We start from the raw sequence: 22,384 nt of genomic DNA, 5'->3' as shown, positions 1-22,384 counted from the left end.
AAATAAATAAGACATACCTAATAATATTTGTGTATGTCTCTGTAAATACTTTATGAAGTATTTTTTATTGATGAAACTAGACAGAAAATGATGCACAAATCGAGAACTACACGAAATAATTTTAAATTTAGGACTTGAAATAACATATAATCTTCAAACCAAATTAGTGAATATAGTACATTTATCAGTAACATGGCCAACCCATCATGAACAAATGGAATATAAGAATACCAACATAGTGTACTAGACCTTTGTAGTTGCTATTATATAATGCGCCTGATGAGTTTCGCCGTGCCGGAGGCACGGGCTATACCTAGTCTATATAATAAAACGCAAAGTTTTTTGCTGACTGGGACAAGTCGAAAGACAAATCCGGCCGTCCGTTATTATTTTGATAAGATACTCACCTTTAGATCTATTACCCACCTTAATTTGTTGACCTACTCATAGAAAAAAAGTAACTAAACCTTTAATCTGGTCGGTTATCTATTCCTCCTTCCATTCCCGCGTTACAACATTGATGGCAAAAATTGATGAAGAAATTTATGAGCTGATGTTACAGAAAACTGATTATGGAGTTCCTTATCTTCTTATCTTCCCACATTGTCTTCTCCTTCCCACGTTACAACCTCTTCATGGCAAAAAATTGATGAAGAATTTGATTATGAAATTACCCCTCTTTCATTTCTTGGCAGAAGTATTTCATCCTCTTGGTTCAAGGATTTAGGGTTTCCTTCCTTTTTTTTTTAATGGTTTTCAAATGGTTTTTGATTATGAAATTACCCCTCTTTCATTTCTTGGCAGAAGTATTTCATCCTCTTGGTTCAAGGATTTAGGGTTTCCTTCCTTTTTTTTTAATGGTTTTCAAATGGTTTTTAATTATGAAATTACCCCTCTTTCATTTCTTGGCAGAAGAATTTCATCCTCTTCGTTCAGGGATCAGGGTTTCCTTCCTCTGTTTTTAATGGTTTTTAATTGTTTTCTTTTCAGGTGCAGGTGTTTAGGGTTTTGATTATAATTTCGCAGGTACCATGAATTTTGCTTTTGTTTAATGATCTACAGACTGTAACCTTTACATAGAAGAAAATTTTTGAACTTTCTCTCTAATCTTTTTTGTTTCTTTGGCAGAGTTGAAGGTTTATCTTCTGGTTGACATATTCATAGGTACCATATGTTGTCTCAGAGCTTTTCTTCGCTTTTGTTTTTATGTTTTAATGTCTTTCTTTCATGTCATTTCATGACTTATGTTGATTGAAGTTTTAGTCTTCTTTTATTGAAGTTTTAGGGTTATTTGGTTGGAGTTTGGTGCTATTAGGTTCTCATGATTTGGGACTGTGAGCATTCAAATATCAATTATTTACTGTTAGCTTCTTTGACATTATTCCCTTCACTATTAATTCCATCTTCATGTTTAACCTGGTTATGGATTTTGCCAAATTAAAATTTTCGAATTGGTAGTTGCCAAGGTAAAAAATGGTGATGAAATTGACACTGATCACAACTCCTTAAAGACAACAAAGTCAAGGAAGTCATGTAACTTGAGTGAGGGAAGCAGCAGTTTTAGTCAAGGAAGTCATGTAACTTGAGGGAAGCAGCAACTTTAGTCAAGGAAGTCATGTAACTTGAGTGAGGGAAGCAGCAGCTTTATGGGCATATCGTTCAGTAAAATCGGCATCTTTGATGGAAAAATTGCCTCAGAGAGAAGTGATTCTGTTGACAAGTCTTGATTATGTGAAAATTGTTCATGAATTCAGCTATGGATTGTTAGAACCCCATCCTGGGGTAGAGTATAAGGAGATGAAGATTGATTCCTAATAAGAAAAAGAAGTGGTATATCCATGTTTGAGGGTTGATAATAGTACTGGTTTGTGGGTCTTACAAATCTCATAATTTCACCATGTCACTTGTCATTATTATAATTTAGCAGTGTCTTGGCTCGGCTGTTTTTTATGCAATATGGCGTTAGCCTTTGGTTCATTTGGAAATAACAGAGTGGTGAAATTATATCACTTACGAGTATAATCCCTCGACCATGAACAAGTTACATTGTTATTAAAGCATAATAGGCGAAAGTGTGTATTGTTATATTGTCTTCGCTGTGTGTGATTGAGATGTCTTGGTACATTTTCATTTCTTCTTCTATGGTTCATGTGATGGGTTTGATTCTTCAGGGACGAGTTGCCTTGATACTAGAATTGCTTCAGTTTCTAAGGTGGCTTGGGACTTAAACCTATGTAGGCATAGCAGAAGAGATGGTCAGAAAAAGCTGTTATCATAAGATTACTGAGTGAAGGGGATTGCTTTCATTTTACTCGAAATTACCATTTCGAGAAATTATGATGCTTTTGGAGTACGATGGTAAACATATTTATAGTTTATTAGTTTGTTGTTTCTTACATTGATTTTTTCATATTGTTGGTTATTCTTTTGCTTATGGTCCTTCTCATTGATTAAGGTCAATAATTGTTTCTTCTTCAACGTCGTCTGAAAGTATCTCATCTATTCGTTTTCTTCACTTTGACTGCCCGGATAATCAAGGTGGTGGTGGTGGTTTAATCCCTAAAAACTGTAATGTAGTAATATTAATTTGTTTCCTTACTATCAGGAGCAGCAGCAGCCGCTACAACAGAAGTTGCAGAATGGTCAATGTGCTTTGGCTGATTACTCAGACGAGGAGTCTGATTTTGGTTTCGATTACTTAGCTCATCATCTCAAAAGGTTAGTTCTTACTCTTTCACTGTTTTAGGGTTTAGTAATTGTTACTTTATAGGATATCAATGTTTTTGAACAATTACTAATACTAATTTGAATAAAACGCTGTGAAAATTGAGTTCTAGATGTTAATTTCTGTTGTATCTGGTGTAAAATATGTCCTTGTGGTTGCTTTTATAAACTAAAGTTGTATAAAGTTAGAGTGTGATGACATTTTAATCTCAAGGTTGTTGTTAAGTTTGTCAAAAGATGCTGCAATTTTATGACACAAGAGTGGGACGAGAGCACGTATAGATGCAACATGTCGATTGGTCATGCATTCCCTGTCTCTGGCTAATGTGAAAAAGTGAAATGAATTTGATCATGAGGATTTGAACAGAAGATAAAAGGGAAGAAAAGAATATGAAAAAGTAGTTCGTGATGATACAATTGCTCATTTTGTTTTGTGGTTATTTTATGTTCCAAGCGGTAGCTATACGAGAAATGTTTATACACAAGTAAATGTTTTGTTGACTGTTTTATCATTTTTTAAATGTGTTGTTATTAAGTTTGAAAAATATGTATTTACATGGTACGTGCAATCCAATTTTGGTCACGAGGAACTGTTTATGAATTATCATGAATGATGATTGAACGGACAAACAAAATTCAATATGGAAGGTCGTTTTTAAACATTCAATATCCTTAGTTACTATTATAATTACGGCTTAAATATATTGCATTTGTTGTTTTTCTTGTATGGACAATCTCTCTCTTTTCTCTCCCACTGAATTTTTATATGGTCTTTGTTCTTTCACAGGATTTGCAGTACCTACTTTAGTCTAAATAGGGGGGCATATCATTCTCTTACTTTGTTTGGTTGGGAACTCGACATTCTTTCGTCCGTCTTGATTTTCAGTTTGTTCATCAAGATAAGCTTTACAGTCTCGCTACGAAATTTCAACCTCATGTTGTAATATTATGAGAAATGAAAAAAAAAAAACCTACACCATATTCCTCTGATTTAAATTAGATTTTTACCGTGCCGGAGGCACGGGCTATAACTAGTATATATATATATAATATATATCTATATCTATATAATAAAACAGGTGGATGGGTGCTGACTGGGACAAACCTCTGGATAAATCCGGTCGTCCATCCCACATCACCACCCATCCCAACCGTTGGATTCAATCACCTTTGTATTTTCTGGAGAGGCACATCTCTTCTAATTTACGGACATACCTCTTCTAACTCCCCTCTACCTCTATTAAACCGAAGGCTTGCCTGGTTAAGAAATTGTTTTTGTTTCGTGAGTTTGGGGATTCAGGTTAGTATTTTGTTCTCCTCAATGGAAAGATCTCTATTTTCTGTTTCGATTTTGTTAAAATTGAGAGATCTCTATTTTCTATTCTCTATTTTGATTATGTTCTTCTCAGTTTTCTGTTTCCATTTTGTTCTTAAAATTGAAAGATCTCTATTTTTGTTTGGTTTATGTTTCTTTCACGAGTTTTGGTTGTTTTTTCTGTTCTTGGTATGGATAGTTGTTCATATGCTGTTGAAGTGTTTGGTGAAATGTCTTATAGACGAAAATTGTATGAGTCATCTTTTTTGAGTTTTGGTTGATTTTACTGTTCTTGGTATAAATAGTTGTCCATATGTTGATGAAGTGTTTGAGGAAATGTCTCATAGATGAAGTGTTTTAGGCTTCATTAACATTATAAGTGTTTTAGGAAATATCTATTGTCTAAAAGAGATGGACAGAGAGGGCACCTATAGCCTTCGTTACTCCCTCCTCTTCCTTCTCCACACTGATTTCCTATTTGCTGACAGACGCATCTTCTCCGTTCACCAACACATCTCCTCCCCCTCACTAAAAGCCACTCTGAAATCATATTTCCTTCATAGACAGTTTAAAATTTTGATCTTTGTTCAGGCCATGTCAAGAAAGGTTAGTGTTTACTCATTGATAAATTAGTTTTAATCTCTGTGATGTTTCTTTGAGTAGAAGGTTAGTGTTTTCTTATAGATAAATTATGCATCAGAGCCGTCAAATGTTTCTTTGAGAAGGTTAGTGTTTTCTAATTTGATGCATTAAAATAGCTTCTGGATACTTCAATATTTGCAATAGTCCTACTGTTACTGTTTGCTCCTTTGTTTCTCAGCCTTCATAAATTCTACGGATAATGCAATTTTTGATGGTTATTATGATTGAGTAGAAGGTTATTTTGATTTTGATTGTTATTATGATTGAGTAGAAATGTGTTTGATGCTGCCATGTATGTGTTTGATGAAATGCCTAATAGAAAGAATGCACCTTCATCATACACTCAACAAACAAATGTTTCCCAGCGGTTAAGACTTATCTTTTTCGAACACCAATATAGTCTGGACCGGGTTGGATCCTTTCATGACTTAATTGGATGATTGATCAACAACCATAACAATCTCTTCCAAGGCGAAATAAACATGAGTTGCACGTCAGTCCTGGACCTTACAAATTAGAGAAAATGGAGGGAGGTCGCACATGTCTAGGTTTTGGAAGATTTTTCTGCTGCAATACACATGAATATTATATAAGCGTAGTACAAGGCAACTAAGCGCCTGGTATCAATTCGACACTGTACTATAACAGCGATTAGAGTCATGTAACTACTTTATAGCTGCAAAATAAGGCATTATAGAAATAGGTTGATAGATAGAAGCAACCTTATCTTTATTATAGATAAGGCATTATAGACATAGGTTGATAGATAGAAGCAAGCACCATTGCGGACAGATCTCCTCCCCCTGACTGAAAGCCACTCTGAATTCCAGGTATATTCATCAACATTCTTCCTCCTTCTCATTTAGTTACTCAAATCATTAATTCAGATCTACCACTCTCTACAAAACTACTTCCTTTCTCTTTGCTAATATCTCTCTCATTAGTTTCATTTTCTACCTTTAGGGTTTTACTAATTTTTGGCTCATTTATGGTTTAAACGATTCCACCATGATTGTAGGATATTGATATTGGACTACGAGTTGCTCGACCTAGAAATACCTGTAATACCTATTGTAGGTTCAACAGTGAAGTCCGGAATACCCGTCTTGGTTTACAAGTATTTTTCATCTTCTTCATTTCATTTTATTCTTCTGGGTTTACTGATCTTAGGCTCATTTGAATTCATTGTTTTTATTTTATTCTCTTCCTTTGCCTCAATTAAATTCAGATTTAATCCTAAAATTTCACAAGCGATTCTCGAATTTTAGGCTTAAGTAAATGGAAACAAGGTCAAATGATATCAAAGCCTACCAAGTTACATGCTTTTCTCTACATATATTTTATGGTACCTACAAATGTTTCCTTAAAAAAATGCAAGAAATTTTGCCTTTCTAACATTGAATCAAGTACAATGTTAAAGTTCTATACGCACAGGTTGGTGACAACAACCCTTCTGTATTACTTCCGAATAAATTTTGATAGGTTGTATAGAGGAAAACTGTTAACCCTTTGTAAATAGGGTGAAGGTCAAGTTCTACATATGAGTGTAGATAGATCCATTAACACAAAATGAGCAAAAAGATGATGTATACATTATATGAGTATTTTTTATTTTGAATAAAATACACTCTATGGGTATAACATATAAGATATTCCAAAGGTCGTATCTAAATTCAACATTTCACATTCACATAATTGATATTACTTTATACAGATCAAAAGTACAGGAAGTATGAGCAATAGCAAGAATTTAAAGCAGTAAAAGGATACTCACTTCGAGATAAGGAATTATGAACTCCATCTTCTTACTGTTATGATAGTTTGATCGCCCAGCTTGGATGTGTCAATTATTGCAATCTCAATCTGTTCGATGAAGAAATCCCGTATACCAATTTGTGAATTACTGTTTTATCCGTCTAGCAATTAAATTATATAACTACTAAATTTCAGAAAAATTTATGTTCTTTCTTATATGCTTATTACCTTATTGGTACTCTTATATGTTTTCTCTGGTTCGGATCTTAATGATATTATAAAGTCTGTATTGAAGTGATAAAGTACATAAAACAGTTTCATTTGCCTACATTTATATGTCAGCAAGGCATATACTATGAGTTATAGTTGGTGTTGTTGACGCTTGCCATTCTTTTCTTTAGGTTTTATGCATCGAGATTTGAAACCCCGAGAGTTTTCTTTTCGTTACTCGAAGTGAGGATTCGCAATTTAATACGATCGATTTTGGGATGTTTGTGTTTTTCTTGCCATTTACAATTCTCAAATTCTACTTTTTCGTCTATCTGTGTATGGTTTAGATAATAGTGTTCATATTGATAATCATGGTGGAGAGTCCAATGAGAAGTTCTAATAAAGTTGAGTTAAAATGATTGTTGAGTATGTTGAAGATTTTTTTTTTGTTTCGACTTAAATGCAGTATTAATGCCATTATAGTTTGTTACTAATATATGTTAAGATGGTGAAACCATATTGAAGTTGGTGAAACTATAATAGCTTGGGTAGTGCGAGTTAAAAAAAATTCCTGGTTTATTTGGTAATACATCAGCAATTCAATACCGTTTGATGTGTGTGTCTATATGAGTTATGAATATGTGATATAGTTCTCTTATTGTTTGTAGCATCTTTATATATGTTATCACGAATGTGTTTAGCGGAAATCTTTGTCCACATCAACTACCATTATGCAATTTACTCAGAATCTGAGATTCTTATACCTTTATACATTATCATGTTAAAAAAGAGATCAAATTTATTGGTGATATGGTACAATTTCTTTCGTGATGATATTCTGGTATTTTGTCCCAATTGATGGCGTCCTATAATTCCTTTGAAATTGCTACCCGTACTTGCTGAAGTACATTGATTCTCTTTCAGTCTTCCTCATTTAAACTGTTATTTTTAATTTGCGTTTTCAGGGAAAACTCCTACTGATGTGGTTGGTGTTCATTATGTTGCCCAGTTGTGTTACGTGGGTATAAGAAGAATGAGATGCTTGGAGCACTGGGGGTTGTCATATACACATTACTAAGTGGGGTCCGTCTTTTTTTTGGGATGGTGAGAATGTGGTCCTTCAGTTCATCGGCTTCAATATGCTTCACACAAATCTGACTATAAGTCGCTCCAATCATTTGGGTAGGGTATTAGGGAGTATTTGAACAAGTTTCAAGATGAGAAGATTATCCGTAACTTTATGTTGTGGTAACTTTTAGTGTAGTTTTCTTTTGACAAAATAGGTGTTGCTATCTGTAACTTTAATGGTACCTATAAATATTAATTCCAATGTAACTTTTTCATGGAATGAATACGTTATTATGTTTGACGAACTGAGTGGTGTAAAATTCCCCAAACAAAAATCTGATATGTAAAATGCATCTTTATGGACCTCATTTTGATCATACTCGAGACATCAACAACTCTGACCCACTCAATCAAGTTCTGTTTACACACACTCAAACAACATTAAGATTTATATCCTTATATAGTTCCCACTTGACATGTTTCTTGAGGCTCTTTTGTAGGTGAAACCAATTGATAATGCTACATTGAAGGATAACTAGGATACATATAATGATATATTGAAGGATGATTAACCTTTGTAGGCAAAACCAAAAAGAAATTAAGTAAAACTAGAGTAAAATGGGTTGGGTGCTTAAGTAGTTAATAAGTTTGGCCGTGCCGGAGGCACGGGCTATACCCTAGTATATAATAAAACGCAAAGTTTTTTGCTGACTGGGACAAGTCGATAGACGAATCCGGTCGTTCGTTATGTTTTTCATTAAGTTCTGATCGCTAGATCTATCACCTACCTTAAAAAAATCATAATTTTCTCACCCATTCAATGAGATAATGTTAGAAAACCCAATTACAAATCTAACCACCCACTATTTTATCATTTAATCGTAGCCATCAGATTTTAAATCATTCATTATGTAGTAAATAATGTCCATTAAAACAGAATGTAATGATACACCCACGCACTTGATTTTCATAAAAACGCTTAATTTTACGAGAAACTCTTCATTTCATGTCTTAGATTTTACTCTTCCCTATCTTCAATAAAGAATTAAAAACGGTAGATTTCAATAGGGAATCCCTCTTTTGATGATCAATTACTCCCTTTAGAGAGTTACAAGGATGCAAATCCCTTCTTCTCATATGATTCCTCAAATCAACAGGAAATCCTTCCTCTCTCTTAAGTTTCATCTTCCATCATCAGTCCTCAGTTCCATCTTCAGCTCATTTTCTTCTTTCTAGAATTGAGGTTTACTTAATTGCATATTTGTATTTATATGTTTATTGCTCATTGGTTTTGTTCTTCTAGTTCCATTTCTCCAATTTCTCATGGATTTCTTCAAGTAAGTTTCACTTTCTTTCATTTTCTTCTTTATGGGTTTATTGCATTGCTACGAGTTTAGTTAATTGCTCATTTCGTATTTACTTAATTGCTATGAATGTAATGAATTTCTCATTATCTTCTTTGTTCAAGTAAGCTTTTTCAATTTAGTATTCAATGTAATGAATTTCTCATTTACTGGACTGCTCATTTGTCATTGGAAAGAAAAATCATATATGCTTACTCCATGTTTGATGAAATGTTTCTAGATTTGAGGTATGGGTTTACTTAATTGTATATTTGTATTTATATGTTTATTGCTCATTTGGTTTTGTTCTTCCAGTTCCATTTCTCCAATTTCTCCTGGATTTCTTCAAGTAAGTTTAACTTTCATTTTCTTCTTTATTGGTTTATTGCTGCTATGAGTTTAATTAATTGCTCATTTGGTATTTACTTAATTGCTATGGGTGTAATGAATTTCTCATTATCTTCTTTGTTCAAGTAAGCTTTTTCAATTTGGTATTCAATGTAATGAATTTCTCATTGACTGGATTGTTCATTTGTCATTGGGAAAAAAAATCATATATGCTTCCTCCATGTTTGATGAAATGTTTCATCCACTTGCTTCCTCTATGTTTGATGAAATGCTTCTAGATTTGAGGTGTGTGTTTATTTAATTGTGATGATGTCAAAAATTGACCTTCCGTTATATCAGCATGAAAAAGAGAGTTGAAGCATGACAGCTTCCGTTATGTAAGATTATTCTGTTACGTTGAGTGTTGTTCAGCCTAGCGTTCCTCCTTCCAACTCTGCTTCTTGCTTTGCTTCTCTTTGTTCCAGCTCCTGGTTCTTGTTCCTCGCTCCTTGCTCCAACTCCTTGCTCATTGCTCCTTTTCGTCTGTTCCCGAAGGGGGAAAACCTGCAAAGGGTTCGAAAACCGCTCTGACGCTCAAGCCAGGCAGGATGTTATTTGCAGTAAAAGAGTGAATATTGATTGATCCTTTTGGGGGGCGAGTTATGAGAACTCTGAGTTTGTTGTGATCTTTTTGGGTAAAGAAATCGTGTCCTGTGTATGACGATGTGGGGGGCGTTTTATAGGCAATGTTAGGCCGACTCTAAAAGAGAAGTTTTCTCCTTTAGATACGTGGAGTCCAAGATGGCTTAAACACTTCGATATGTGTAGCCGACTGAGATCTTTCTAAAAGTTTCAGGATTAAGGCGGTAGGTCGCTTGACGCTGTTTTCTCCCCAGTTCTAGGCGTAAGACACTGGTCGAACCTGTGTGGACGCCCCTCACTCCTTTGAGGACCCCAGGCCCGATTTGTCAATGCCAAAGGCGTCTTGCAAGGCTGGTTTCTTCTGGTCAACCTCCCAGTTAGGGGAACATTCGGTGGGCCATCAGGAGCTCAGCGGTCCTGCTGCCTTAAGTCGGCTTGACCTTGTTGACTTCAGGTCTGATCTTGACTCTTCAGACGTTAGTTAACGTCTGGACATTTTATGCATCATCAAATTGCATATTTGTATTTATATGTTGATTGCTCATTTGGTTTTGTTCTTCCAGTTCCATTTCTCCAATTTCTCCTGGATTTCTTCAAGTACGTTTCACTTTCATTTTCTTCTTTATGGGTTTATTGCACTGCTATGAGTTTAGTTAATTGCTCATTTGGTATTTACTTAATTGCTATGGGTGTAATGAATTTCTCACTATCTTCTTTGTTCGAGTAAGCTTTTCCAATTTGGTATTCAATGTAATGAATTTCTCATTTACCGGATTGCTCATTTGTTATTGGAAAATAATCATATATGCTTCCTCCATGTTTGATGAAATGTTTCTAGATTTGAGGTATGGGTTTACTTAATTGCATATTTCTATTTATATGTTTATTGTTCATCTGGTTTTGTTCTTCCAGTTCCATTTCTCCTGGACTTCTTCAAGTAAGTTTCACTTTCATTTTCTTCTTTATTGGTTTATTGCTGCTATGAGTTTAATTAATTGCTTATTTGTTATTTACTTAATTGCTATGAGAGTAATGAATTTCTTATCTTCTTTGTTTAAGTAAGCCTTTTCAATTTGGTATTCAATGTAGTGAATTTCTCATTTACTGGATTGCTCATTTGTTATTGGAAAAAAAAATTATATATGCTTCCTCCATATTTGATTAAATGTTTCATCCACTTGCTTCCTCCATGTTTGATGAAATGTTTCTAGATTTGAGGTATGGGTTTACTTAATTGCATATTTGTATTTATATGTTTATTGCTCATCTGGTTTTGTTCGTCCAGTTCCATTCTCCTGGATTTCTTCAAGTAAGTTTCACTTTCATTTTCTTCTTTATGGGTTTATTGCATTGCTATGAGTTTAGTTAATTGCTTATTTTGTAGTTACTTAATTGCTATGAGAGTAATGAATTTCTCATTATCTTCTTTGTTTAAGTAAGCCTTTTCAATTTGGTATTCAATGTAGTGAATTTCTCATTTACTGGATTGCTCATTTGTTATTGGAAAAAAAATCATATATGCTTCCTCCATGTTTGATGAAATGTTTCATCCACTTGCTTCCTCCATGTTTGATGAAATGTTTCATCCACTTGCTTCCTCCATGTTTGATGAAATGTTTCTAGATTTGAGGTATGGGTTTACTTAATTGCATATTTGTATTTATATGTTTATTGCTCATCTGGTTTTGTTCGTCCAGTTCCATTCTCCTGGATTTCTTCAAGTAAGTTTCACTTTCATTTTCTTCTTTATGGGTTTATTGCATTGCTATGAGTTTAGTTAATTGCTTATTTTGTAGTTACTTAATTGCTATGAGAGTAATGAATTTCTCATTATCTTCTTTGTTTAAGTAAGCCTTTTCAATTTGGTATTCAATGTAGTGAATTTCTCATTTACTGGATTGCTCATTTGTTATTGGAAAAAAAATCATATATGCTTCCTCCATGTTTGATGAAATGTTTCATCCACTTGCTTCCTCCATGTTTGATGAAATGTTTCATCCACTTGCTTCCTCCATGTTTGATGAAATGTTTCTAGATTTGAGGTATGGGTTTACTTAATTGCATATTTGTATTTATATGTTTATTGCTCATCTGCTTTTGTTCGTCCAGTTCCATTCTCCTGGATTTCTTCAAGTAAGTTTCACTTTCATTTTCTTCTTTATGAGTTTATTGTATTGCTATGAGTTTAGTTAATTGCTTATTTGGTAGTTACTTAATTGCTATGAGAGTAATGAATTTCTCATTATCTTCTTTGTTTAAGTAAGCCTTTTCAATTTGGTATTCAATGTAGTGAATTTCTCATTTACTGGATTGCTCATTTGTTATTGGAAAAAAAATCATATATGCTTCCTCCATGTTTGATGAAATGTTTCATCCACTTGCTTCCTCCATGTTTGATGAAATGTTTCATCCACTTGCTTCCTCCATGTTTGATGAAATGTTTCTAGATTTGAGGTATGGGTTTACTTAATTGCATATTTGTATTTATATGTTTATTGCTCATCTGCTTTTGTTCGTCCAGTTCCATTCTCCTGGATTTCTTCAAGTAAGTTTCACTTTCATTTTCTTCTTTATGAGTTTATTGTATTGCTATGAGTTTAGTTAATTGCTTATTTGGTAGTTACTTAATTGCTATGAGAGTAATGAATTTCTCATTATCTTCTTTGTTTAAGTAAGCCTTTTCAATTTGGTATTCAATGTAGTGAATTTCTCATTTACTGGATTGCTCATTTGTTATTGGAAAAAAAATCATATATGCTTCCTCCATGTTTGATGAAATGTTTCATCCACTTGCTTCCTCCATGTTTGATGAAATGTTTCTAGATTTGAGGTATGGGTTTACTTAATTGCATATTTGTATTTATATGTTTATTGCTCATCTGCTTTTGTTCGTCCAGTTCCATTCTCCTGGATTTCTTCAAGTAAGTTTCACTTTCATTTTCTTCTTTATGAGTTTATTGTATTGCTATGAGTTTAGTTAATTGCTTATTTGGTAGTTACTTAATTGCTATGAGAGTAATGAATTTCTCATTATCTTCTTTGTTTAAGTAAGCCTTTTCAATTTGGTATTCAATGTAGTGAATTTCTCATTTACTGGATTGCTCATTTGTTATTGGAAAAAAAATCATATATGCTTCCTCCATGTTTGATGAAATGTTTCATCCACTTGCTTCCTCCATGTTTGATGAAATGTTTCTAGATTTGAGGTATGGGTTTACTTAATTGCATATTTGTATTTATATGTTTATTGCTCATCTGGTTTTGTTCTTCCAGTTCCATTTCTCCTGGATTTCTTCAAGTAAGTTTCACTTTCATTTTCTTCTTTATGGGTTTATTGCATTGCTATGAGTTTAGTTAATTGCTTATTTGGTATTTACTTAATTGCTACGAGAGTAATGAATTTCTCATTATCTTCTTTGTTCAAGTAAGCTTTTTCAATTTGGTATCTAATGTAATGAATTTCTCGTTTACTGGATTGGTCATTTATCATTGGAAAAAAAAAAATCATATATGCTTCCTCCATGTTTGATGAAATGTTTCATCCACTTGCTTCCTCCTTGTTTGATAAAAAGTTTCTAGATTTGAGGTATGGGTTTACTTAATTGCATATTTGTATTATATGTTTATTGCTCATTTGGTTTTGTTCTTCCAATTCCATATCTCCAATTTGTCCTGGATTTCTTCAAGTAAGTTTCACTTTCATTTTCTTCTTTATGGGTTTATTGCATTGCTATGAGTTTAGTTAATTGCTCATTTGGTATTTACTTAATTGCTATGGGTGTAATGAATTTCTCATTATCTTCTTTGTTCAAGTAAGCTTTTTCAATTTGGTATTCAATGTAATGAATTTCTCAGTTACTGGATTGCTCATTTGTCATTGGAAAAAAAAATCATATATGCTTCGTCCATATTTGATGAAATGTTTCATCCACTTGCTATAACCCACTTGAGTTGGTATAGGTTAGTTTTTCATTTGTTTGCTCAATTGCATTCACAGTGCGTGTATATCTAACTAGAATTATTGGTTTACATATAGCCCTAACCTTAGGATTAGATTAATATGTATACGAAGTAACTCTATTCTTCTTTTCAGTCTTTTCCCTTCTTGTGTTTTTTCATCATAATATCTGTATCATTCTTTCTATGATTCCATCTCTGTCTGACACTTTTTTTTCATATTGAGTTTCAAATTGCAAGAGTGGAGCGGCGAAAAATCTATGATATAGTCAATCTATTGGAAAGCATCGAGGTAAATAATCGTATCTCTTATATATTGTATATCATATAGTTATGTTCTCTTCAATATCTTGATGAGAAAGGCAAAAATGAGTATTCTTATACAATTAATAAACTTTTTCTGAAAGTATTAGTACATATTTAGCTATTATTCAGGAAGAAGCCTTAAAAATTAACACTTAGAATGTGTGCAGAGCTAGAAAAAATACTTAAACATTGGTTTTTATGTATGATTCTTTGCTTCAGGTTTTCATTGTGGTGAGAGATTAACTGAGAAAGACGAGGCATGACTAGATTTTATTGTCCCTAAATATTCTTCATCTGCTAAAATTGGAAATCTTCCTACTTTCCTTCTTCTCTAATTGACAAATTCACATTTGTGCATGTTTAATATTAAGTGGTGGGTCTAGCAGAGAAGGCAACTTTATGTTGATACTAAATCATGAAAAATCATAGCCTTTAGATACATCTTCATTTTAACTACTCATGTGTCCCCTCATTAAGATATATTGGTATTCTATTCCTTAATCCCATCCAATTCCTTCGGCCACTGATATTCCCCCCCCCCCCCCCCCCAAAAAAAATATATCCATATTTCGTTTTTTTATGTTTGCGTTATCAGTCTATAATTAGAATAACGAAACATATAAACTAAATCAAGTTCAGGTACCCTAATAGACAAAAAATTTGAACTATTTTATTGGGTAATTAGAAGAACAAAACGTTGTTTTGAATCTTGATAGTAAGCAAAGAAAATTACAGTTACTTCAACACAACTATACCAATGGAGAATCAAAGTTAGGCTTGATAGATAATGTCCATTCTTTTCCATAAATGGCTATGGAGGTAACTGCAAGAAGTGTTAGAAGATGATCATAAGTATATATCAACTACTCATGGTAATTGATATATATTGAGCTTCATTAATCAACTACTCATGGTAATTGCCAAGATCAAACACCAGCACCTGCCACTTCTTTCTCACCTTTATTGGCTTATTCTACTTGTTCTATTTCCTTGGTTAGTTTGTTGTGGTAGCTTCATATTATGATGATGCATTTTCATGTCTCTTTGATTTGGTGAAGATAATTTTTGTTTTCTTTCAACCCTAAAATGTATCTCATTAAAATAACCCTAAAATGTTAGTTTGGCAAGTCTAATTCAAGGTCTAGGGGATGATGCACTTTCATGTCTCTTTGATTTGGTGAAGATAATTTTTGTTTTCTTTCAACCCTAAAATGTATCTCATAAAAAAAAACCCTAAAATGTTAGTTTGGCAAGTCTAATTCAAGGTCTAGGTAAATTTATTTGAAAGAATGTAATGGATCTTATTTTGTGTATTATTCTGCTTAGATTTCATTGGCCAAATATTTTTGTCGGTAGTCTTCGTCTCTTCAGATATACATTCAAAACTTTTTGTCTAAAACTACAAAGATCAAGGAAAATCTAACCTAACAACTAAGAAATGTGTAGAATTGTAACTTTTGAAATTATTCCAAATACAAAATTATGTTGAAGCCTCTCTGATGTTTATACTTTGATTTTGTCCTGCAAGTCAAAGACATAATGCTTTGATTAATGGTTTTGATACCATTTATAAAGAGTACCTTGTGAGCATTTTGTGTTGCTGCTTTTCTCTCGATAGTGAAACTTCAATGAAAGAACCCGATGCTATATACAAGTAAGAATACTATCACTAACAATTTCATTGTCAATTTGGAGGAATATATTCATATCAGTTTAAAATTGTGTTCATATGATGTTTTTGCTTCTTCTGGCTTAGGTGGTGGTGATGCAGAACTATGATAGAATTGCACAAATAGATCATAGTTGACACTTAGCAATTGAATAAGGAAATTATTATATCAGTGAAGTAAGATAACTGAACCTACCAGTTGTTATGGAGAAGTTGTTCAAGACTCAAGGAAACAATTGAAGAGAAATACTTGAAAAAACGAAGGCCTGAGACTTAAGACTCTGAATCGAAAGACTAATGAGTTTCTTCGCTCTTACTCAAGAACAAAGTCATAGGATGGAAAATAGTAGTTAGGGTGTGGGTATAGACCTGTCAAATTTGGTCATGGAATCATGCAATATTTGTCCAGAGAGCGACTAATGTCCCACAAGTTCAATCTTTTTGGCCATGGAATAATATTAGCTCTGGCTGGTGTAGTCTTATCAACTAATGTACCGGAAGTTCAATCCTTTTGGATATTAATGGTAATTTCCTATCCTTATCTGCAATGTTAGGTACGAAGATCTCATAATCATCTTTTCTGTTTTATTAATATTATTCAATGGATGATGAAGATCATAAAAAACTGTTATTTCAAGTGTCCTAAAAATTACATTTTATGTTTGAAACTTTGTTTTTATCGTGCCGTAAGCACGGGCTATACCTAGTGTGTGTGTGTATATATATATATATATATATGCACACACAAAGACATAACCCACGCTTCCCCGGACACGTACAGTTCTATAAAATATGTTACGTAAAGTGAGTATGTGAAAAAAATTAACCTAAAATATTTAATTAACATGTCAGAAAAAGATGATTTTAGTCTAACACAATTCAATTTACAAACTCACAAAATCAAGCACAGAGTAAACTTTAACTAAAATTCAAAATGAAAGCTACAATGTGAAAATAGTCTTAAACCAATAAGCTCAAACATCTAAACATTCCAAATTAGAATATAGAACTCTTTAAAATCTTATGTGTCGCATCCATAGCCACAATTGCACGATCTTTTCGAAGATGTCATTTCCTTGTTAAGATATTAAATTGTTGAACTTTCCTAAGAGAAAAAAACTTCATCCTCTCTTTTTCCACCAATATAATCGCTTCATCTCCACCACCATCTCTTTATCATTTCATCTATTCTGGCACATCTTCATTGCTTTCCTTTAAAAAAAACAAATAAGTTTGAGGAAGTACCCAGACTAGATTTAGTTTGGGAAAACTTCCCTAACCAGACGAGTTGATCTAGCTTTAAAGACCTCCAAACCAGTCTGATTTAGGGACACTTTACCAAACCAATCTGGTTTTAGGGAAAGTACTCAAACCAAATAAACTGGTTTGAAGACCTTGTAGTAGGTCTTGGCCGAGACAACAAGTACAATATTTTCCTACACCAATTTTCTGTTATTAATTACCTACACCAATCTCTTATAATCATGTTATTAATGTCATATTATTACCTGCACCAAACTCAAAAATTCTCCTCACTTAAAACTTAAGATTACCTGGCTCCTCATTACCTCATAGTTCTCCTGACTTAAAATTTAAAATCACGTTATGAGTTACTCTAACTTTATACATTTTTTGTATTTTTATCCTACTAGAGCTTTCAAAGTTTCTATAAGACAAAAGGCCTAAATTATCTATATTATATCATTGAAAATGATCTTCAATTGATTGGGAATATAATAAGTAGTTAAGAAGGTGAAAAATAGTTGGTAACTAACTAGGATTTAAAGTTACTAAAAAAAAGTACAAAAAACATAAATATGTTTTTCGACCGAGTCAAGTAGGTTCGTCTCGGTCTGGATAAGCCGAGATTGACGAGAAATTGGACCAAACCCTAACCCAATTTTTCAAGTGAGTCTCGTTTTGGGAAAAGTTCAAAAACCGAGCCGAGACACAAGATTCTCCGCCGAGACAAACTACATGGTTTGAGGATTTTCCGAAACCAGATTTGGTTCTTCTCCCCGAACTACATTCTAATTATTTGAAAAACAAAAGAAAAGAGAGATATAAAGAGATGTGGTGGAGATAAGAAAGACGAAAAGTTCGCGGTGGAGATGAAGATGAATAAGTATTAGCGAAGAAAACATGGTACGTGAAGTTTTTTCTTTCTTCAATATTTCTATATAAAAAAATTGAGTAAACACTTGGTTGCCCAAGTGGTTGATAGTGTTGACATTAACTCCAAAACTCTGCAAGTCCTAGGTTCGATTCCTAGAAGGCGTGGAATCCATGGTTATTGATTTCGTTATTAAAGGTATAAATAATGTAATAAATTTGTCGGGTTTTAGGCCTCTTTCATGTTGTTGGGCTTTAGGCCTTTCATTATTGGTTTAACTTAGGTGGTTATCGTGCTTATCACATTTTCATGATGTATCAATGCCTTCTCACGAATAACGTAGATTGTAGTTTATTTCTTAAGAAAAAAAGGCTGAGAAAAAAAATCGGAGTAACGAAGTACGTCGCATCATAAAGTCGGACAAATGTAGATTGTAGTCGATTTCTCAAAGAAAATATAGTCGGACAAAAGGACAGATGAGGGATCAATTTTGGTATTTGCTTTGAGCAGGGTGCCTAGTAATATTAATATGGGGGTGATAGGCCTAAAATAGGTCTACTCCCGCAAGTGTATGGGGTCAAGTTATAGTAAGTTGTAAATCTGAATAACGTTCCACGGGAGAAGTAACTTCACCTTAAATCTTAAATTAACACCCCCATTCATTAATTTTGGTTTTGCTTAAAATTATTTTAAAAAGAAAAGGGTAATAGACTAAGAAAGAAAACAAGATAGGAAAGAAATCTAGGGTTTTTATTCCACCACATAAGTTGACTATCTAAAACATGCATTCAATTTACAAATTCCTTTTCTCATATATAACTCAAAATCTAACATAATAAACTATTTAGATTTCGGAAGATATTATTTAATAACACATTTCAAAATCAAGTATTTCTAATTGGTCATCATATAAAGACTATATTCTTTAACAACCATCCATTATCTAATAAGAATATCCCATCTAATAACTTAACAAAAGCATGAAATATCTCACTATGAAGCTTGAACAAAGAAAAGATCATAGAATCAATATAAAATGCCAACTAATAAACATTGAAGCTCAATAAAAGGATTTACTAATTAATAATATATCTCAAGATAAACCCAAGTATGGGTTTCCTCTACAACCCTAGATACACTACAAAAAACATGGCCATTAGGGACAGCAAAAAACCGTCCCAAAAGCTTAAAAACAGTCCCTAATAGTCTAATGGGGACGGATTCTGTTCGTCCCCGAAAGTGGCGTCCCAAATGGTATTTGGGACAGTTGTAGCGACGGATGGCGTCTGTCCCCATTTTGCTTTTGGGACGATTTGTGTTTGTCCCTATAGCAATGATTATTAGGGACAATATTTAACTGTCCTTAAAAGTTTGGTGGGAGTTTCCTCCTGTTCGCATTTGGGACAATTGGAATCTGTCCCTAAAAATTTGGCGGGAATTTTCTCTAGCTTGCGTTTCGGTCAATTAATTTTCGTCCCTACAATTTCGACGAGAATTTTTTGTAACTTACATTTGAGAAAACTGAGAGTTATCGCGGGAATTTCCTTCGAGATAGACATTTTTAAAAGAAATTGTTTGAAATCAAATAAATTTGACACCGCCACTTAAAACGAGTTCAAACATCAATAATTATAATATTTTGTTCATACAAAAAGATAATATATTATGTTTGTAGCTATTGTCAACTTCAACTAACTAGAGTATTTAACATTAACAAAACAACATCCAAGATGAATGCTACTAAACTGGTCCAACTTATCAAATTGTATTTGTTCCAACAAGAAACTTGAACATACTATCATTTGCATATCAATCTATCTCACTGAACCACTGCTCAACATGATTGTAACTCTCCACCGCAGTAACATCATATAGACAATCTGCAAAACCTCAAGCACCCAATACGTGTCTGATATTAAAAATCGAAAAAAATATAATAAAACTAAGAAGGCATGTGATCTTATACATCTAACATCATATAAAAATTGAAGCCAAACTTAGATGCACTGAATTTTTTACACAAGAAATGACCAGCAAAAAACAGAAGGACAAAAAGATGAACAGAGAGCCCCTTGGACTGTTGCTGGAGTCCCTTGGGAAAGCGTAACTTTTAAAGATGTTAGAGATGTTCAATGGAAAACTTACTTTTTCATATGTGATATTGACATCTATAAATTATATTCACTAACTATATATTTCACAAGTGTTTGACAGAAAGGTGCAATGTTGTCACTTTACGTAGTATTATTCATGTTATTTCAAAATTCACAATTAAATTCGAAGTATTATGATATTCACTTGCAACCAAAAAAAATTATTATGATATTCTTATATATATAAATACTTCCCAAGATAAGTAGTAAACTAGTTACTAAAGTTAACAAAGTGCATAAATCATAGACAAAAAAGAAATGATTTGATAACAAGATAATATTTCTATATCAAAGATGTAGAAACCATCAAGAAAATATGCTAATTCATGTGATATTGTCATAATGAAACATGACTCAGTAAGTAAAAAAGTGTGACTGTAAAAACCACAACAGCCACCACGAGCACAAAATAATTTGATATCATTTCAGAAGCATAGCTTCTATGTGAAATTGATGATGGATGAGTGGGTAATCAAACAGATTTGGGTTCACGTAAGTTCAGTTTTCTTGATAAGTGCAGAATACATAGACTCATCAATAATTTATACTATCATCAAAAGAAAAGTAATTTCTGTAAGGTGCGGCATGATTCATACCAGTGTGGTGATTATCATAGCTGAGGCCATACAAATTGGAGTTCCTACAAATGTCTGCAACATATTTAATTAAGCCACGTTAGATATAGCATAACAGATAAGCTAACACATCTAATAAAAATAAAGATGGTGCTTCGTAACATGCACCAACTTGTGTCAGCTTGAAATGAACTACTAGCAACAACCAAGCAGAGGACGTTTTTTTTTGCTTTCCTAAGTCTAGGATATGAAAACAATTCTTCCCAATTCAAAAGGTTGACTGCACATAAAAGTTATCAGGGACTCAAATTGGAATTAAATTGTAATATGATAGTTTAATAGAAGGAGTCTAAAATAAGATAACACATAACATAAACTACTGGACTCCACCAAAATATGCCATGCTCAATCGAACATCTTCTAGAAATAACCAAAACATTTTTTTAAGAAAAACCAACCATAGAGGCATAGGAGTCTGACCTTTCTCCTAGAAATCGTCCGTGTTAACTGAGCAGAAACACCAAAACTGCAACTTACCACAAAATGAGCAAAAAGAGTGTGAGAAACAAGGTTGCTGCAAACTCCTCATTCTGCTGATTATTGTTCTTTTTCCTCAACAAGTGTTGGTCAACAGTTTTCTTCGGCTGAAAGTGACAAGGTGGATTTTATGTACCTTAACATCTTTATTCTCACATAATAAGATGTTTGCCGCTGCCAAGTTTATTAACATGATTGTCAGCTACGTCATTCAGATTTAAAAGGCGGAATGGAAAAAGTGGTCAGAGTCCAAAATAAAGGACCATGGATCCTGAATAGTTTATTAAATACTAAAAGAACTCATGAAATGGAGTATGACCTTTAAGATCCTTGTGAATTTTCCCTTCGTTGTGAAGATACTCAATTGCGTGCAGCAAGTCACGTAAATATGCAAGCTATTGACAATTCATCTAGTGGCGGACCTGTTTGAATCTGCAAGAACAGAAATATAAGAGAGCAATTTGATGTGCCAAATAAGCCATAATACAGATAGTGAAGAACCACATAGAAAAATGAATTTCTAAGCTTGCCTATGCATGTGGACTATATTATAAACTTATAATGCACAATGAATGAAGGAGGACTTCTGGAAGATATTTAAGTGGAATGAACTTACTATATCAACAACAGATTCACGAGCCATGTATTCCATTACAATCCACAGTTTGGTCTGGTTTAAATAGGATTCGAAGTTTGCTTCATAAATAAACGATTGAGAGATATGGAAACAAACAAGAAAGAATATAAAACTATAAGATCCGAACCAAATTTACCTTGTAAAGTGGCACAAAAAACGAGCAGAGAATAAACGTTAGGATCAAAACCTGGTGGTGCAAGAGCTGCAGACCAACTGTGATACCACCAGAAAAAAAAACCTAGAAGAATAAGACGAACCAATTATAGAGGAGAGAGAGATAGAAGAAGAAGAGAAGCAAGCCCTAGAACGAGAAGAAGAAGATGAAATCGTGCCCTAGAACGAGAAGAAGAAGAAGATGAAATCGTGCCTAAGACCGATAAGAAGGAGATCGTGTTGTGTATTGGAGAAAAG

General features: G+C 33.3%; 3 long non-coding RNA genes across 7 annotated transcripts; 2 read left to right on the top strand and 1 right to left on the bottom strand.

Annotated features, from left to right (window-relative positions):
- The first annotated feature begins 545 nt into the window (after nucleotides 1-545).
- LOC147557908 (uncharacterized) lies at nucleotides 546-3,761 on the top strand. Of its 4 annotated transcripts, XR_015235385.1 has the most exons (5): nucleotides 581-697; nucleotides 991-1,026; nucleotides 1,129-1,164; nucleotides 2,606-2,718; nucleotides 3,512-3,761. It is a non-coding gene; the product is annotated as an uncharacterized LOC147557908 (long non-coding RNA). The 4 variants fall into 4 exon arrangements; XR_015235382.1 differs by having other exon boundaries at nucleotides 546-1,026; nucleotides 1,129-2,358; nucleotides 3,512-3,641; XR_015235383.1 differs by lacking the exon at nucleotides 3,512-3,761 and adding an exon at nucleotides 2,939-3,269 and having other exon boundaries at nucleotides 546-1,026; nucleotides 1,129-2,358.
- Nucleotides 3,762-10,853: 7,092 nt separating this feature from the next.
- On the top strand, nucleotides 10,854-16,506 carry LOC147557907 (uncharacterized). Its single transcript, XR_015234214.1, has 3 exons — nucleotides 10,854-14,275; nucleotides 15,818-15,943; nucleotides 16,046-16,506. It is a non-coding gene; the product is annotated as an uncharacterized LOC147557907 (long non-coding RNA).
- Nucleotides 16,507-19,675: 3,169 nt separating this feature from the next.
- LOC147557906 (uncharacterized) lies at nucleotides 19,676-22,020 on the bottom strand. Of its 2 annotated transcripts, XR_015235381.1 has the most exons (5): nucleotides 21,953-22,020; nucleotides 21,656-21,768; nucleotides 21,280-21,510; nucleotides 20,821-20,874; nucleotides 19,676-19,951 (listed from the first exon to the last, which is right to left on the bottom strand). It is a non-coding gene; the product is annotated as an uncharacterized LOC147557906 (long non-coding RNA). The 2 variants fall into 2 exon arrangements; XR_015235380.1 differs by lacking the exon at nucleotides 20,821-20,874.
- Between the last annotated feature and the right edge of the window lie 364 nt (nucleotides 22,021-22,384).

This window comes from Eschscholzia californica, unplaced genomic scaffold (assembly GCF_041429995.1).
Source record: "Eschscholzia californica isolate CP2 unplaced genomic scaffold, dmEscCali1.0.p SCAF_2, whole genome shotgun sequence".
Taxonomy (NCBI): Eukaryota; Viridiplantae; Streptophyta; class Magnoliopsida; order Ranunculales; family Papaveraceae; genus Eschscholzia; species Eschscholzia californica.
Note: the sequence above shows the minus strand (reverse complement) of the source record. Positions and strands in the feature narration are given on the sequence as shown.